The 18,012-nt window shown below is 43.0% G+C and overlaps 1 protein-coding gene and 1 pseudogene across 1 annotated transcript in view; one reads left to right on the forward strand and one right to left on the reverse strand.

Annotated features, from left to right (window-relative positions):
- Nucleotides 1–7,248, forward strand: part of LOC114643024 (butyrophilin subfamily 1 member A1-like) — a 70,897-nt pseudogene extending 63,649 nt beyond the window's left edge.
- Nucleotides 1–18,012, reverse strand: part of LOC127526733 (trace amine-associated receptor 13c-like) — a 430,516-nt gene that overhangs the window by 244,901 nt on the left and 167,603 nt on the right. The window lies entirely within an intron of this gene.

Consider the following 18,012-nt stretch of genomic DNA (forward strand, 5'->3'; position numbering starts at 1 on the left):
ATTTTCTGGTAGATCAAAGAGATGAACATTACAATAATCTAAACAATGAAGGGCCTTAGATGAAGACGTGAATAATCTATTCAGAGGCACTTAGTGACAGAAGTGTTTGGGGTCTTACAATCCTGTGCAGATGAAAGAAGTACATTTTGGTAATGTTTTTAATGTGTGCATCAAATGTGAACTCACTGTCAGAAATAACTCCAAGGTAACGGACATTAATGGTAGGTGATACCAGAATTCTATCAACAGATAAACTAAAATGAATTATTTTTTTGTGCAGAGGAAGGAAGATTTATTAAAGGAACCTCAATCTTGAAACAATTTAATTGATGCAGATTGTTTTGCAGCTATAACATTGTTTCATGGAGAAAAGTGGTGAGGAGAGTAGAGGTGGAAGTACATGAAGGTTTTACTCCAAAATGGATTTGAGTGTCATCTGCATAACAACGATACACATAACAACCATCATTTCCCATAACAGTAACACTCGTATTTATAATGTGTGGTGTGATTATGGTGTGATCTTCATGTAGACTAAGAAAAGTGCAAACTCTGTCACCAGAAAAGTCTTTACTTGTGAAAATGTCACTTGTCAAACTCAGAAGCAGACATATTGCTGTATGTTTTATGCCCCAAAACTCTGAACACCAGATACAACCTTCGCAGACACCAACCCAGGAGAAGATCACATTGTTTTATTACATGACAACCCCTCAAAACAGTTACATCTAACAATACACCAAATACGAGGGTTGTCTGGGTTCCGTGCGGAATCACTCGAAATAAGTAGCCAAGGATTTTTTTTTCTATTTTTTCTCATGTACTTCAATCCTTTTTAAACTTTTTCCAAGTATTCACCGCCAACATCAATGCACTTTTGGGCTCTTCTGACCCATGCCGCAAAACACTCGCGAAAGGCTGTCTTTGGGAGGTTGTCCAGCTGTTCTTTGACAGCTGCAATCAGTTCCTCTCGAGTTTCGAAGTTGTAACCTCACAGGGGTTCTGTCACCTTCGGGAAGAGCCAAAAGTCACATGGTGCAAGATCAGGCGAGTAGGGTGGCGGGTTCAAAACTTTGACACCACTGTCTTCAATGAAATGCTTCGTCGCATTAGCCGTGTGGGCTGGCGCATTGTCATGAAGCAAAAAGTGCGTTCGCAAGTTCTTGGACCAGCCTCTAGCCATCGCAGAAAAAACGTCAGGCAGGCACTGAGTGGTGTGCCACTCAGAGGTCACAGTTTTCCTCTCCATCAGCGGAATTGACGCGACAATGCCATCGATGTTGAAAAAGATGGCAAACATGGTGCATTCCCCCGAGCGGATTAAACCATCAGAAAAGTCGTAAAAAATCATCACTCGAAAGTCACGCACGCACGGAGTCGGGAGCTTCGCCGCTAGCGCCGGCTGCGCACTCTCAGTTCGTTTGCTTCTCGTGTTCATTCTGAAGGAAGAGAGGGAGCAAAACATCTGAACAAAAACATGCAACCACTTGAATAATCCCTCTACACAGCAGAACAGGTTTTGACAGGCTGACACTCGACAAACGATAAAATTGCGCGCGGAACCCAGACAACCCTCGTAAGCACTGTGTCATCTCCTTCTGCTTCTTCTTAGTGAGGGTCGTCCTCTTTCTCCTGACTCTGACTCTCCGAGTGAAGGGAGATGTTTGTTTATGTTGGATCCAGGTGTACTTCTGGTGTCATGCCATTGCATTCTGGAAAAACTTCTGGGCCATATAGATGTTGCATAAAACAGGCAGGTTCTTCTCTGGAAGTGGCCTATGGTGGCACACATAAACCCGGTGAGGGTTGATCTTCTGAATTACAAGTCCTAGGAAACCATGTGGGTGTTAAAACAGGGAGTGAGCCAGAGGAACACTGTCATCTCTTGTTCTGGAGGCCATATTGTCCTTGATATAAAAATTCATCCAGTCCATCTCTTAAATCTCCACCCCATCCAGACAAGAACCGAAAGCCATCCTGGCCAGTTTGCACATCCTTTTATTACAGCCTCCCTGCTTGGCAAAGGATCAGCCTTCATTCCAACTGCGATGCTGCTCCATGCTTTATGACATTTACTATAGATACATATATAAATATTCCCCTGAGGCATGCCTGTTGGCAGGTCAAGACACAAATGGAAAGACTGGTGTTGTCAGCCCCACGTTTCCTCTGTAGGTGGCACATGGGATGGACAGGCATTGCAGCAAGGAGTTGGGAAGATCCCTTACTCAGACTGGAGGCCCCGAGTGAACAGATAGGCATCCCGGCCAAAATGTCACACCCAGTCAAGGCTTCCCTAATGGATGGATGGATATCACAGCCAAAGGGGACAATTTTTTACCCGGGCTTGAAGCCCCATACAAATTGACAGGCGTCCCAACTGGACATATGCTTAACACCTTTTCTGGTTGGGATAAAAGAGGGCAAGGAAGGACTGTCTCTGAGGGGTGTTTATTACACATTTAGGAACGAGCACGGGATGCTGGGAGTTGTAATCCAGCAGCACAGCCCTGCTAGGGTCCATGGATGCCGCAAGAGGGCGCTGCAGGGAGATGCACTGCCTGTTATATTGGATTTCCATATGACCCGGAAGTACTTCCAACAAGTGACAGTCCTGGCACTGGAAGTATTCCCGGGTCCTCAATAAATGGGGCTGCACTCTCTTGTCCAGGCAGGTCAGAGCTGTGAGGAAGATGAGCAACACTCAACTGGAGGAGGTCTGTGTGGTGAAAGGAGAGAAGTGATTGTGGAGCGATAACGGGAGCTTTTGTGATTATACTGAGGTATTGTGGGTAATAAATCATCCTTTGTTTGAACCCGGGACTGTATTGTGTTCCCACTTGCCCCCTGGTTCTTTCACACCTCTCTGATGTTCACTTTGTTCTTCTCTTTTTGTCCACAGTTGGATTCCTTCCTATATGGTTCCTGCACAAGGAAATTGGTAAGAAAAGATTTTTCTTCTTTGTATTAAAATGCAAAATAAAACTGTTCAAGATTTAAATGGAGGGAGAGAGTTTAGTAATTCAAGGGATACAATAAGAACGTGAAACATTAGTGCTGGAAATCAATCAGGATTAATCAGGATTTGATAATAACTGTTTGAACGTTCTTAGCTTACACACACACACACTGTCCTCCTCTCACCCTGAGGTGCCCACTGTGCTGTCCTCTCCTATCTTATTTACGCCCACTCAGTAAGGTGCCACCTTGTGTTTTCTTCTCATCTTCTTCTTTTATTTTAGTCCACTCTTCTTATCGTTGGTCCATCTATCAGATTAATGCAGTTTGAGGGTCCTGGGGCTCAGACCCTACCTCAGTAGTACTGGACACAACACACGAGTCCTCCTTATCCTTTGTTTGCTGTTGTTTTTATTCTAAAGCTCCGTCTGTTCCACTCAGTCTGATTATTAAACATTTGGATTTCTGTCCTCACATTTGGATTCACCACATTGGTGGTTTTAACTGTAAACCCCTAAGAGTGAACAGGACCCTGTGAAGTGGGCATCACATGTCACCTGATAGAGATTCAGTCCTCCACTGTCACTCTGGTTTCTCAGTTCACACAGCAGTTTGTTTCTGGTCACCGACACTCAGACAGTTGGCACTGAGGAGCCATTTGAACTGACAATGCAGAAGACAAATAGCAAGGCCATAAGTAGGAGACAAACTGGTAAAGACGAGGGTCTTCTGGCACGTGTCTTATTGTATTGCAGTCACACTGATTTACACCTGCAGCGTTCATTTCTGTGGTCACCAGAACACGGTCAGAAGTCTCACTGCTAGGACCTCCACTCCTAATAAACATCAATAATTCTGTTCCTTCTTCATCAGACGTCACGCAGATTCAAAGCCAAAGGCCAGTAGGCTGTTAATTCTGCAAATCCATTTTCAGTCTGTGTTTGGCACTCCAGCTATTGTCATGTCCATTGTTCTGCTGTCTATTATAAGGGGTCTTTATGAAAGGACACTTGAAATGTAAAGATATTTTAAGACTTCAGAAGAGGAAAATGAAAGTAAATGAAAGTTATGAGTGAGAACTGAAGAGATGATGTTTTAAGTTGACCCACCTGATTATTCACTCAGTAACGCAGCTCTCTTCTTCTACAGAAAAGTCACAACGCGTCACAAATGCAGGTACGATATTTGAACTGGGGGTCTCTGGGTGTCTCTCAAGTCTCACTCTTTATTGGACTCATTAAGTTTATTTCTTTATTTATTATTTTACAGAATGGAGGAGAATATGCAGCTCAGCAGGTACGGTTGATAAGCCAGTCGTGACCTTAGGATGAAATTCTCATTTTCTGTGTCATAGTCTTTGTGTCTTCATGTTAAATGTGTCACCTTCATGACCATGAGAAGCAGCACCTTGTGAGCTCTGTGACTGTCCCCCAGGTCTGAGTTAATGGCTGAGGTCCCTCTGTGTGGGTGACATGGTGACACAGTGGTAGCGCTGCTGTCTCTCAGTAAGGACACTGGGGTTCACATCCTGGGGGCTCCTTGTGTGGAGTTTGCATGTTTTGCCTGTGACTGTGTGGGTCTCCTCCGTGTGCTTCAAAGACATGCAGGTCAGGTGGTCCGGTGACGCTCAGTTAGCCCTGATGTGTGTCTGAGTGTTTGCCCGTTGATGGACTGGCGTCCCGTCCATGGGTTGCACCTGCCTTGCCCTGATGTCTGCTGTGATCGGCTCCATCAGCCCCTTGACTCTGCCCTGGATAAGCAGGTTATGACAATGGATGGCTGCTTGTTCTGTGTGTTTAAAGGCAGATGAGCTGCTAGTTAAGGAACAGGAAGACCTCAGCCTCTACTGCCCCCTGGTGGTCTCTTTGAATATCGCTAGTTATCTTATTCCTATGAAGTTCCCTAAATAATCCTCTGTCATTAATAGTTGGATTCTCCTTGGCAGGCGGACATTACTTTATTTTGTGTTCCAAGAACATCAGACAAGTCAGTAAAGACAGAACTAAAGACCGGACCCTCCTCGTGCAGACAGAACTCCTCAGATGTCTTCCTCGGTACAAAGGACACTAGTTTGTCTTGTAGACTTTATTCTCAGAAGGTCATTTTGATTCGGTGGTCTCGTACCGATTAGCACTGCGTGTCATTGTCACTAATCCTGCTACTTAAAGACTCCATGATATCCCTTCTGTCACTTAGGACCCTCTTGTGTTTCAGTGCAGACCCTTTCTCAGGCCCACCATGAATTTCCTACATTTCCAGCATGTCGATGTTGAAGTATTTGTGAGATGACAACACTGAGGACACACTTGAGGTTTTCACTCACAACGTTTGCACTTTTTAAAGTAAACTGAGTGCTGCTGAGTCCTCACAGGGCCCGCTGTCCATTCTCAGGCCCCTCAGTGTCCAGTGCTGTCCCCTCTTTAGTGCCACTTTGTGTTTTGTACTGCTGTCCTGTCCTTTGTTGTCACCTTGTATGTCCTCTCGGCCCCCCTCTCCTTATTAAAGCCCCCCTCACCTGTACTGACCGGTCACACGGTGTCCCTGCTGACTGATGACTTGTGACACTTGTGTATTTGAGTTCATCCTCATCACTGACAGGCGGCCATCTTGTGTTGTTAGAGTCAGTGTCATAAATTCAGTGCCCCCCGTTGTCACTTCTGACAAGGAACTGAGAAACATAAAATGGGGGGTCTGCTAAATAAAAGGCCACAAACGCAGTGTAAGGACGAGAAAAGTGACAGAATGACCGACAGAGCAGAGAAGAGCAGCACAAAATGAATCAAAGTGGACAGGAATGACAGGAACAGGAGGACAACAGGCCAGGGGGGACATGAGACCCTCAGGTTAGTGACGACAAGTCTGAGAGCTGCTGGTGAGTCTGTGAACGAGTGCCAGGCCTCACTGGTGGTCTTCTTGTTTGTGTCTTTAACAAATCCTCGCTGTGTGATTCGTCTTTTATTAAAATGTCACAGTTCTTGTGCTGTTGAGGTCACAGCGTGGTGATCAGGCTCTTTAGAGTTAAATGAAGATAAAATGGCAGACAGGCGGAGTGGAGGAGGTCAGAGGTGAGACTACACAGGGGGGCCGAGCAGTGACACAAATAGACATATGAGGGGCTTGGTGGGCTTTGGTTTGTAAAAATAAAAACTCAAAGGTGAGAACTGAACACGAACTGTTTGACGTCTTTGTCTTTTTAATGTTCAGGTCCTTCAAGGAGTGTAAATGTGTTGTTGTCTTCCTCAAGTCCCCTGATTTCCTGACGTCTTCCTCTTTTCTGCTTTCTTCTCCTAAGCTGATGTCACTTTTGACCCTGAGACTGCAGATCCATATCTCATTGTGTCTGAAGACGGGAAAGAAGTGAGACAGACAGACACACGACAGAGAGTGATGGACAGTCCAAAGAGGTTTGGCCACATTGTTATTGTCCTGGCCAGAGAAGGATTCACGTCAGGGAGACACTACTTGGAGGTGGAGGTCGGGGGGAAGACTAAGTGGACTTTATGAGTCGCCAGAGAGTCGGTCAACAGGAAGGAGGGGATTACACTGAGCCCATATAATGGATACTGGACTGTGTGCCTGAGGAATGAGAACGAGTACGCGGCTAACACTGACTGTCCTCTCCACCTCCCCCTGAGAGTGAAGCCCCAGACAGTGGGGGTCTTTCTGGACTATGATGAAGGTCAGGTCTCCTTTTACAATGCCCAGTCCCGCTCTCACCTGTACACCTTCACAGACTCCTTCACTGAGCCCCTCTATCCGTACTTCTGTCCTGAACTTAATGACGGTGGTAAAAACGCGGCCCCTCTGGTCATCTGCCCCCTGCGCACACACTGACCCCTCAGTATTAATGTCGTCTGTCCATCTCTGTGTCAGGTCAGAGCAGCACAAAGCCGATGGAGACTTTCTTTAACATTCAGACCACCGAACTCAAAGCCCCCCTGAGGTGTCCTGCTGTTTGCTGCTCGTCTGATTTTCATTTTCAGGATTTCTGTGTTTAATGAGACATCAGGACTGAACACTTGGGATTTTTAAATGGCGTCGGATCAAAGCGTCGGCACCATAATCAAATGTGAATCTTTATAATTTGATCTGAGGGTCTGAGAATGAACAGAAATCCTGAGTGTGCGTCTTTAATTTGACATTCAAAGAGGAATTCAACAAAGATGGTTATGTTCTCCACAGTACTGGATTGGTGTTCTTCAGTCTTTGTGTGACATCACTTGCTGGTGGTCAGTCCTGATGACCCTGAGGTGCCCACTTTGTGACATTAAAAGACTGAGAGGACATGAAGAGTGTGATCTGAGCAGAAGAAATCTGAGAAGCTGAATATTGAGACCACCATCCGTTTTGTAACTCGCTTATCTAATTCAGGGTCACAGGGACTGAGCAAATGTAGAGGGGGCAACACGGATAAGAACCAACCTACGACACCAGAGCTGAAGGCCGGACCACCAATCAGTGTGCTACTACGAGACCACCAGTCAGACAAACATGAATTCCTATCTAGCGTTACATACTTCTACTAGCAAAATACCCGCGCTTCGCAGCGGAGAAGTAGTGTGTTAAAGAGGTTATGAAAAAGTAAAGGAAACATTTTAAAAATAATGTAACATGATTGTCAATGTAATTGTGTTGGCATTGTTATGAGTGTTGCTGTATTATATATATATATATATATACACATATACACATATATTATATATATATATATATATATATATATATATATATATACATATACAGACATATACAGATCTATATTACATATATATATACATATATTATATATACATATACACATATATTTTATATATATATATATATATATATATATATATATATATATATATATATACACATACATACATACATACATACATACATACATATACACACATACATGCACTTACAATAACATAGAAATCAATATAAACAACATTAACATCATTATCATATGAGAATATGAAGTAATATATAAGAAGCACATTTCATATAAATATAAATTATTAAACAGTAAAATCTTCTTCTATAATTTGCTACTGTGGCTATTCGTTTGTCTGTCCAGGATTTTAAATCACCTGTAGCTCGCAAACCGTTTCAACTATTGACTTGAAATCTGGTACACATATAGTACATCACATCTGCTATCCGCTTTATGGGTGATGATTGTATTACTCTTTTTATCTTTATTTTATTTTATTGTAGAATCAACTCCTATCTGCGCACACCAGGGCGGCCGTGGGCGGATGCGTATGGTGTATTCACTCCATGTTATCGTGCATTGCGCTGTCACTGGTATTTTGATAAAAGAATTTGAACAACATATAAGAAGCGTATAAATTATTAAACAGTAAAACATTAACATTTAAGAAGTAAACTTACATTGAGTACTACTGCAGTGCCTTCGGGTATACCTCATTTTTTGTTTGCCCATTACATGCTTAAATGTATACATTTTTTGGTGTACCTACCCGAGAACACGTGACATATAACTGACCGTGGGAGAAGCATGGATTTTAAACACGCGTTGAGTTCATCTGCTTGTCTCCCTCGTGGAATAACTGGTAATGTTTGACTAAAATCTACAGCGAGTAAAACGACATTACCTCCTTTTTTTTTTTTTTACGATCTCTGAGATCTTGCTTTTTTCGGTTCAAGGCTTCATAAGCTCTTTTATGTTCCATGGTGTACTTATCCCAAACCATCATCTTTGAATGTTGCAAGACTTTCGCCTTGTATGTAGATCGGGGTAATTACATTCATTGCATTCCTAGTCTGAATCACAATCTGATTGTATGGGTGGTTACCTGGCAGGTAACGCTTATGCATGGTCGTCTAACATCCGCTACGTGCCCTCTTTTAATTGCGAGAAGCAGATATATATAGCCAAATTCTCGTGCTTCGTTGCGGCTTTTAATTTTTTATTAAGAAGAAAAGAAAACCTTTTTAAACGGATCGAAAATATACCAATAACAATTTGTTAAGGATCTGTTTTTTTGTGAAGCTCCCTTTTCACAGCTGTCGCGCTACGGCGTGTGTTTCGTTTATTTGACAGTATGTAGATCGTGGTAATTACATTCATGGCATTCGTTCTCTGAATCACAATCTGATTGTATGGGTGGTTACCTGCCAGGTCACGCTTGTGGTTTGTCAGCAAGTCGCATTACGTCCGCCACGTGCCCTCTTTGTGTTCCCAGAAGCAGATCATAGAATGGTTTTAATAGTTTACTTTCAAATAATGCAAAGAGTATGCGACATGTGTTTCTCCCTAATTCTGGGCTCATCAGGCGTACACACTCACTGCATCCCCTCTCCGGAATCGAATCTCTATCGTCAGCGCCACAGGTGAAGCCCCTAACGTTGTGCTATGGCGTGTGGTTCGTTTATACCTCGTGTCTTCTCATTAAACTTTTATCTCGCGAATATGTTATTGCAATCCGCAGCGGGAGTGTTTCCTATAAACTTAATTTAAACTTACGTCTTACACCGTGCTTTTTTCCCTTATGAAGATGCTTGTATGCTTCACTCGCTCGCTTCTTATTGTTTCGCTCCCTTCTCAATTGTTTAATGAATTTTTTGTTCTTCGCTGTTTGCGGCGCCAGAGTTGAAGCCCCTAACGTTGCGGTCAGCAAGTCGGCTAACATCCACCATGTGCCTTCTTTCAGTTGCGAGAAGCAGATCATAGAATGGTTTTAATAGTTTACTTTCAAATAATGCAAAGAGTATGCGACACGTGTTTCTCCCTAATTCTGGACTCATCAGGCGTACACACTCACTGCATCCGCTCTCGGGAATCGAATCTCGAACGTCAGCGCCAGAGGTGAAGCCCCTAATGTTGCGCTACGGCGTGTGGTTCATTTCTACCTCGTGTCTTCTCATTAAACTTTTATCTCGCGAATATGTTATTGCAATCCGCAGCGGAAGCGTTTCTATAAACTTAATTTAAACTTACGTGTTACACCGTGCTTTGTTTCCCTTATGAAGATGCTTGTATGCTTTACTCGCTCGCTTCTTATTGTTTCGCTCCCTTCTCAATTGTTTAATGAATTTTTTGTTCTTCGCTGTTTGCGGCTCCTCCTTCATTTCTTCCTACTTCGTTCACAGTCTTTTCACGTGATTACGTGGGAGGCGTGATGACGTGACACTCAACTCCTCCTCCCACGGCCATCGAGCTGCCGTCCATTACAGTATATTGTGAGAAAAGAGGTTCCAGTTATGACCATTACGCGTTGAATTTCGAAATGAAACCTGCCTAACTTTTGTAAGTAAGCTGTAAGGAATCAGCCTGCCAAATTTCAGCCTTCCACCTACACGGGAAGTTGCAGAATTAGTGATGAGTCAGTCAGTCAGTCAGTCAGTCAGTCAGTCAGTGGGGGCTTTGCCTTTTATTAATTAGTATAGATTGTTAAACATGGACTGAAATACACAACACTGTAAGTCTGCTGAGAAGTTCATCAACACTGAGATGAGTTTGTGATGAAATGAAATAAAACAGAAATGAAAATAAAGAAAGGCAGGAATTACAAAAATAAATCATTGACATCAGTGAGGTGTCCTCTGTAATAAAATGGCTTCTCGTGAACTTCTCTGAGGGTCCATCTCACAGTCCTGAAACTCCAGCAGACTTGGCATTCACAGACATGACTGACATGAATGGGGGTCCACATTATTTGACCCTTGTCATCCACTCGGATAATAAACTTATTAGAGTCGTGTTGTCATCATAAAAGCAAATAATGAAGAACTGATGAAGAGTTGAATTTGAATTATTCAACTTAGCAGAGGCCATTTTATGAGGTAAGTCAACAGGGCAGCCAAGATTTGTAAGTCCCTTTGGATTAAAATGTTTGTCATGGACTTATTTCAGTGACACACACAGGTGGTCTGCTGCAGTGGTAGAGTCGGAGTGTGTTACAGAAATGACAATAATAAGTTTAATTCATGAACAGAGTGCTAGACGTGACAAAAGAACTGGAGAAACAGAATTAAAAAATGGACGACTTCAAACAAATCAGTGCATTTTAAAAATGGCAAATTTGTGGTCATCAAATGTAACTATAACATGTAACTCAAACATAGACTCAATCCAGTCCTCGTCTGAATCAGTTTATTTATTGTACATTTGAGTGTGAAGGCGTATGTGAGACTCAAAAACACCACTTTGTCTGTAATTTATAAATGAACTCAAACAGAGTCAGGCACAGAGCTGCAAATGTGTTTGTCTGGTGTTACCAGTTACCAGGGGATGTGTGACTGGGAGAACTGGGAGAAAAGTCAAGTGGACACAAGGAGTACACACTAACTGCTCAGAGACGCTGAGCATGCTGGGATTTGATGTTAGGAGTTGTGAGACACTGGGCCACTTGGGGGCTTTAATAATAATAATAATAATAATTGTGACAGGTGTCTGTTCACACTCACAGGTAATCTAACTTAGACACCATTAAAATATCCGACTACGCCACCCAGTTTTATTAAGAGACTGGGATCTCTTGAGATTTACTGATAATATCACACAGGGTTCTTTAAATTGGGCGGTGAGTAAACACACAATGAAAGACACAACAGTAATTTCAGGAAAAGCAACAGTAACTTCTATTACCCAAGACAATATAGTAAATTAAAAAGATATAACTGAACATAACAAAAAAATCTAACAATATCAGGTACGAAATTCCTTTTTTTTTAAAAAGGAAAGCATACAGTCCACACTCTAAAAGTCTGTTAAAAACAAGAATTGGAGGATACAACCTTTATTGGTGCAGAGTCCAGTTTGCGCACTGTGTTACCCCAGCACTTCATCGTTCAACTGTCCACGGATGCACTCTGTTCACCGGACACTCGTTTCCCAACAGAAGTTTTGTCAAATTGGTGAATCCCTGTCAGCGTCTCTTCGTCGTTCCTTTTTTTTCCACTCTGGGCTCCTTGTGTTGCTGTGACCTTGGCACGCCTCATTTCTCGTCTGCCTGCTTTGTTTGGTCCTTGCATGCGGCTTCCCTCTCTCGCTGGACCCACAACTGGCATCCCCTTGTGGAGCTGTCTCGTCCTCTCTGGAAGTAAGTGTTGCAGTCCTTGTGCCTCACGTCGTGCCAGCCAGGTACCCTCGTCTGCCTACGAGCCCCTGTGCTCTGTCCGAGCGTCTTGGCAGCGTTCTCAGTGGACCGTCCCTCCTCTGCCTTCTCCTGCCCAGGAGTTTAAATCTCCTTCAGTCCCTGCCGTTGTCAGTTCTGGACAATCGGTTTAAACAATGGCACATCTAAATTTCCTGGGTTTAACAATTAATGAAAGCACAAGTTAACAAAAATGTATTGTTACCAACCATTAATGAGTACAGATCTGCTGATTAGAAATCAATATTGTCAGACATGTTAATTTCCAAGTCAGGTAAATACAAACATTCTCCAAGGAAAGAGCACTTCTGTTATCACAATGTTATATTGTCCATCCATCCATTGTCTCCCGCTTATCCGGGGGCAGCAGCTTGAGCAGAGATGCCCAGACTTCCCTCTCCCCGGCCACTTCTTCTAGCTCTTCCAGGAGAATCCCAAGGCGTTCCCAGGCCAGTCGAGAGACATAGTCCCTCCAACGTGTCCTGGGTCTTCCCCGGGGCCTCCTCCCGGTTAGACGTGCCCGGAACACCTCACCAGGGAGGCGTCCAGGAGGCATCCTGACACAGATGCCCGAGCCACCTCGTCTGACTCCTCTCGATGCGGAGGAGCAGCGGGTCTACTCTGAGCCCCTCCCGGATGACTGAGCTTCTCACCCTATCTTTAAGGGAAAGCCCAGAAACCCTGCGGAGGAAACTCATTTCAGCCGCTTGTATTCGCGATCTCGTTCTTTCGGTCACTACCCATAGCTCATGACCATAGGTGAGGGTAGGAACATAGATCGACTGGTAAATTGAGAGCTTCGCCTTGCGGCTCAGCTCCTTTTTCAACACGACAGACCGATGCAGCGCCCGCATTACTGCGGATGCCGCACCGATCCGCCTGTCGATCTCACGCTCCATTCTTCCCTCGCTCGTGAACAAGACCCCGAGATACTTGAACTCCTCCACTTGGGGCAGGATCTCGCTACCAACCCTGAGAGGGCACTCCACCCTTTTCCGGTTGAGGACCATGGTCTCAGATTTGGAGGTGCTGATTCTCATCCCAGCCGCTTCACACTCGGCTGTGAACCGATCCAGAGAGAGCTGAAGATCACGGCCTGATGAAGCAAACAGGACAACATCATCCGCAAAAAGCAGTGACCCAATCCTGAGCCCACCAAACCGGACCCTGTCAACGCCCTGGCTGTGCCTAGAAATTCTGTCCATAAAAGTTATGAACAGAATCGGTGACAAAGGGCAGCCCTGGTGGAGTCCAACTCTCACTGGAAATGGGTTCGACTTACTGCCGGCAATGCGGACCAAGCTCTGGCACCGATCGTACAGGGACCGAACAGCCCTTATCAGTACCCCATACTCTCGGAGTACCCCCCACAGGATTCCCCGAGGGACACGGTCGAATGCCTTTTCTAAGTCCACAAAACATATGTAGACTGGTTGGGCAAACTCCCATGCACCCTCCAGGACCCTGCTAAGGGTGTAGAGCTGGTCCACTGTTCCGCGACCAGGACGAAAACCACACTGTTCCTCCTGAATCCGAGGCTCGACTATCCGACGGACCCTCCTCTCCAGGACCCCTGAATAGACTTTTCCAGGGAGGTTGAGGAGTGTGATCCCTCTGTAGTTGGAACACATCCTCCGATCCCCCTTCTTAAAGAGGGGGACTACCACCCCGGTCTGCCAATCCAGAGGCACTGTCCCTGATGTCCATGCGATGTTGCAGAGGTGTGTCAACCAAGACAGTCCTACAACATCCAGAGCCTTAAGGAACTCCGGGCATATCTCATCCACCCCCGGGGCCCTGCCACCAAGGAGTTTTTTGACCACCTCGGTGACCTCAGTCCCAGAGATGGGGGAGCCCACTTCTGAATCTCCAGGCTCTGCTTCATCATTGGAAGGCATGTTAATGGGATTGAGGAGGTCTTCGAAGTACTCCCCCCACCGACCCACAACGTCCTGAGTCAAGGTCAGCAGCGTACCATCCCCACCATATACAATGTTGACACTGCACTGTTTCCCCTTCCTGTCAACTGATGTTATATTGTTTGTATGTTTAAGCAGTTAAAACTTCAAAACGGTGATTCTTTTGCAAGACAGCAAATACCGATATCCTGTAGACAGCCATGACAGTAATCAGTAACAGGATAACCCAGGAAATTTGCCTTTTAACTTCTTGCCTCAGTCCAAACAATGGGAGCCTATTGCCTGTTCATCTGCTGGGTTATAAATGTTTACATGGAAATGGAATGACCCAATGTACAAAAATGTCCCCCTCTGACATAACAATAATAATAGTACTATGACCACTACTACTACTACTAATAAATATGAATGTTGACGTCACTGATGAAGATTTGCTGAGTGACTTTGGAGTTGTAGATAAACTCGTGTCATCAGCGTGATCTTCATGCTCTTCCTCTCACTAATCACAGTCACTGCTCTCGTTTGCACACAACACCACACACATGTCGGGGGTCTTACTGTTTGTATCTTTGACTTTCTTACATGTTAATGAAACTGTAAACGTGATGTTTCATGTTTGTCAAGCAGACAAGTCAGAGTTTCCTGTAATCTGCACACTTGTTAGTAAACCTGAACTTGAATGTTTGCTCATCTTCTCCTTTCTTGCTTCCAATACGATGAGGAGAATATTTTGCAAGAAGAAGCTGTCAGGTTGTACACAATTTAATAAAAAAGTTACTGTATGTTGGATTATTACATCCAGAAAGTAAAAAGGTGATAAAGAAAATGATGAGCAGCAGAACAAAGCGTGACAGGTGATACGGCCAAGGTGTGACTTTGAGGAAGCCCATCCAAATGCACCGTTACATGTAACGTCATGCAGTTGTTCCTGTTAACCACCATCCATCCATCCATCCATCCATCCATTTTCCAACCCACTGAATCCGAACACAGAAATGATTTTTGAATATTTTACTAATCCCATGTAGTTTGTTGTGATGCTGAAAATTTAATGCCAAAAGTTTATGATATAAGAACAGCCAAAGGCGGGTCTTCAGTTCAAAAGCACAGCATTATGGGAATGTCTTTATTGTTGATGACATGTGCTGATTTTTCCATAAGTATCTATTTAAAGATATAAAAAAATAAAAATAAAATCAATATGTATAAATGGCGCCCTCTGGTGGTCATGAATAGAATCAGAAAGTGACCAAATCCTTCAGTGCTCTTCTTGTTTTCTGTTCATTTTAGCATTAAGGTCCATTTGAGTCACACAATCTAAGTTTGATTATAATTTTAACAACAATTTTTAATGCAGTCAGACCCTCAGCCACACGTTTTGTTCACCGCATATTTCAGTTTTCAGGTTTTGTGTTTTCATTGCCGTGTCTGTGGTGTCACATTCCCAATGACAACATGTTGATAATGACAGTCGTGTCACTGGAGCCTCCTCTTGTTGTCACTTTATGGTAGAGCAGCGTCACAGGAGGCTTTGGCTTCCTTGGATCTTTAGACAGTTAAATGTTGAGGTCTTTCAGTGTGACGAGGTGACAGAAGACACCACAAAGTCACACTGGACAGGGAAGTCACCGCATGTGGGCCACTTGGACCATCAGCAGTGGTCAGCAGGTGATCAGTGTGGTCCGGTCGGTAGTCAGAAACATGAGATTATGTTCTTGGTGGTCTTTGTCTTCATCCTCTTTGAGTGTATCTTTGGTGCTTTGAATGGACAAAATATACAAAAGTATGAAGTCCACGTTGAGTTGTCTGCTGAGGTCTTGTCATGTCTGCTCCAGCATTGTCACCGTGGCACAGAACACAGAACACCACATCAGCAAACCCCTGGCGTTTCTTCTCCTGCCTTCTGTGTATGAAGATAGATAGATAGATAGATAGATAGATAGATAGATAGATAGATAGATAGATAGATAGATAGATACTTTATTAATCCCAAGAGGAAATTCATGCCATCCATAAACCTGTGAATGTTGTTATTTCTGGATGCATTATATTTTTCCATCAGACATAGAATTAGAAGACAGCAGGAGTCATTGGAAAGGAACTACGGCATATCAGATTCAGGATCACTGGAGAGAGCAGCTAAACTGTTCAACAGGCCAAACAGGACTTGCCCGTCCTTGACTTAACCTTGGAAAAAAGAAATACAAGTTAATGATTCAAAACATTTATAACATATCCATATTGTCTTGTTAATCCTTTTTTGACAAACATGTGGATTCCTGACTCTAAATTTAGAGAGTTACTTTCCTTTACCAATCAGGTGTATTCGATTTTAGAAATGGATTTAAATTATGAACAAACCCTGAACCACGCTAAACTTAAAAATTTAAAGAACAACAACAAGATGTCCTAATTAACCCTAATCTTAAAAACCCACTGACTTATAGCCCTGATGTTAAAACATTAACCCCCGGCAGGAATCTAACCCCAGATGACCTAACCTTTGGGGTGAATAGTAGAATAGAGGAACAGCCCCTACTCAACCCTAACCCTAAAAGCCCAGGGGTAGGCAGCCCGAAGGTTAATAATTCCATCAGTGATGTAAATCTAGATCAGAGTTTAACCCTAGGCGCTGAATTAGATAGGTAGGGGCCAACCCTACCCAACTCTAACCTTAAAAACTTAGGGGTAAATAGCCCTAAGGTTAAGAATTCGATTACCGATATAAATCTGAATCAGACGATAACCCTAGAAGCTAATGTAGGGAGATATGGGCTAACCCTATCCAAGCCTAATCTTAAAAACTCCGAACTGTAAAACCCGGTCATGTTAAAATTTTAGGTGGAGTGCAGAGCCAGGAGGACAACGATGATGAACAGGAGGATGGGGAGGACTATCTTGGAACTCCGGATCAGGAACAGGGAATTGGGGAGGGGAATCAAACATGGACAGGAATCCCACAGACGGAGCAGACTGCCCTTACTTATCATAAACAAAAATTTCCAGTTGTCATAACCTACTCAAACCAGGCAAAAAGGGTCGTAGGTGTCTTGTGTTCTCATTTTATGGCGACGCAGGACACCCATAAGCCGTTACAAAGATATCAATTAATTATTGCATTTAGCAGACATAAAAATTTAAAGGATATTTTAGTTCATGCCAAATGCCCAACAAAAAAAACGTAAGACTAACACTGCATGGAGGATCTCATTTGTCAGATAAAAAGTTATCTTTAATAATCTGACAAAGAAGGAAAGACCCATTTTCCAAAATTTCCAAATTTACAATAAAAATTGCATATATGGGATACAGTGCTCCATCTGTGGGATGGTTTATATAGGGAAAACTAAAAATGCTTTACGGTTAAGATTCGTTCAACATCTCAGACTGTTTAAGAACCAAAAGGAAAAAGCAATTCTATACCTTCACTTTGCAGAAGTGAAATTAGTAATGTTTGGACTGGAGCAGCAGACTAATTGGAATAAAATGAGAAGATTAAAGGCAGAAAATAAATGGATTAGAGATTTGAATACCTGGTTCCAATGGGATTGAATGAAAAATAATACGGGAGGAATTGGGAAAGGAACTTTAGGGATTATTTTCTTTCTTTCTTTTTTCTTTCTCTTTTTCTTTATTGATTTAAATGATCAGGGAGAGGGTTTGGGTAATTAAAAACATGTTTAGTAAGTGAACAAGTTTTTAGAATTATTTATGATTAATTTTATTAATATGGATTTAATTGTTATTAATATTTTTAATTTTATTAAGATTACTTATAAACTTTTTTAAAAAAATTAATTTGATTCACTATTTAAGAATTAATTTATATTTTAGGGGGTGGTGGAATAGAGCTAAAAAATAATGATAGTTTAATTAGGGAACCAAGAGTGCCAGTGCGTGCCTTTATGGCATCATCCACTACCCTAAGCCTAACCTTACCCGGTTCCCGAATTGCATTCTACCGCTTAAAAACAAAGGAATCTAATTGATGAAAAAATTATGATTTTAAACAGTAGAATGAAATC

This window comes from Erpetoichthys calabaricus, chromosome 2 (genome assembly GCF_900747795.2).
Source record: "Erpetoichthys calabaricus chromosome 2, fErpCal1.3, whole genome shotgun sequence".
Lineage (NCBI taxonomy): Eukaryota > Metazoa > Chordata > Cladistia > Polypteriformes > Polypteridae > Erpetoichthys > Erpetoichthys calabaricus.